Raw genomic sequence first — 2036 nt, 5'->3', positions numbered from 1 at the left:
TCTCCACATCACAGGAGCGTGAGAACCCCCAACTCACTCCCCATCACAGGTATTTGACAACCATTAGCTGTCTACGCATCACAGGTATGTGTGAGCCCCAGCTCTCTCCCTATCACAGGTGTTTGACAGTCCCCATCTCTCTCCCCATCATATGTGTGTGACAGCGCCCAGCTCTCTCCCCATTAGAGGTGAGTGACAGCCCCCAGCTCTCTCCCCATCACAGGTGTGCGACACACCCCAGGTCTCTCCCCATCACAGGTGAGTGACAGCCCATAGCTCTCTCCCAATTACAGGTGTGCGACAGTCCCCAGCTCTCTCCCCATCATAGGTGAGTGACAGCACCCAGCTTTCTCCCCATCATAGGTATGTGACAGCCCTCAGGTGTCTCCCCATCACAGGTGCCTGACAGACACCAACTTTCTCCCCATCACAGGTATGTGTCAGCCCCCAGCTGCCTCCACATAACAGTTATGTGAAAGACACCAGCTGTCTCCGCATCACAGGTATGTGACAGAGCCCAGCTCTGTCCCCATCACAGGTGTTTGACAGTCCTCATCTCTTTCCCCATCACAGGTTTGTGATAGCCCCCAACTCTCTCCCCATTACAGGTGAGTAACAGCCCCCAGCTCTGTCCCCAACACAGGTGAATGTAAGCCCCCACTTGTCTTCCCATCCCAGGTATGTGACAGCCGCCAGGTGTCTCCACATCACAGGTGCCTGACAGCCCCCAACTCTCTCCCCATCACATGCATGTGACAGCCCGCAGCTGTCTCCGCATCACAGGTATGTTAGAGCCACTACTTGTCTCCGCATCACAAGTATGTGTGACCCCAGCTCTCTCCCCATCACAGGTGTTTGACAGTCCTCATCTCTCTCCCCTTCACAGGTGTGTGATAGACCCCAGCTCACTCACCATCACAGGTGAGTGACAGCCCCCAGCTCCCTACCCATCACATGTATCTGACAGCCCCCATCTGTCTCCACATTAGAGGTATGTGGCATCCCCCAGCTCTCTCCCCATCATAGGTGTGTGAAAGACCCCAGCTCTCTCGAAATCACAGGTGAGTGACAGCCCCCAGCTCTCTCCCCATCACAGGTGACTGAGAGCCCAAATCTCTCTTCCCATCACAGGTGAGTAACCGTCCCCATCTCTCTCCCCATCACTGGTTTGTGACAGCCCCCAACTCTCTTCCCATCACAGGTGAGTGACAGCCTGCAGCTCTCTCCCCGTCAGAGGTATTTGACAGCCCCCAGCTGTCACCGCATCACAGTTGCCTGACAACCCCCAACTCTCTCACCATCACAGGTATGTTACAGCTGCCAGCTGTGTCCACATCACAGGTATGTGAAAGCCACCAGCTCTCTCCGCATCACAGATATATGACAGTTCCCAGCTCTCTCCCCATCATAGGGGTTTGACAGTCCCCATCTCTCTCCCCGTAACAGGTGTGTGACCGTCCCCAGCTCTCTCCATATCACCGATGTGTGACAGCCCCAGCTCTCTCCGAATCACAGGTATGTGACAGTCACCATCTGTCTCCCCATCACAGGTGTGTGACAGCCACCAGGTCTCTCCCCATCACAGGTATATTATAGCCGCCAGCTGTCTTCACATCACAGGTATGTGACAGCCCCCAGCTTTGTCCACATCACAGGTATGTAACAGCCACCAGGTTTTCTGCATCACAAGTATGTGACAGCCCCAGCTGTCTCCGCATCACAGGTGCCTGACAGCCCCCAACTTTCTCCCCATTACCGGTATGTGACAGACCCAAAGTCTCTCTCCATCACAGGTGTTTGACTGTCCCCATAACTCTGCCCATCACAGGTGTGTGACAGCCGCCAGGTCTCTCCCCATCACTGGTGCGTGACAGCCACCAGCTCTCTACCCATGACAGGTGAGTGACAGCCCCCAGCACTCTCCCCATCACAGGTATGTGAGAGCCCCCAGTTGTCTCTGCATCACATTTGCCCGACAGCCCCCAACTCTCTCCCTATCACAGGTATTTGACAGCCCCCATCTCTCTTCCCATTAC

This window comes from Balaenoptera physalus (genome assembly GCF_965194825.1).
Source record: "Balaenoptera physalus genome assembly, contig: HAP1_SCAFFOLD_935, whole genome shotgun sequence".
Lineage (NCBI taxonomy): Eukaryota > Metazoa > Chordata > Mammalia > Artiodactyla > Balaenopteridae > Balaenoptera > Balaenoptera physalus.
Note: the sequence above shows the minus strand (reverse complement) of the source record.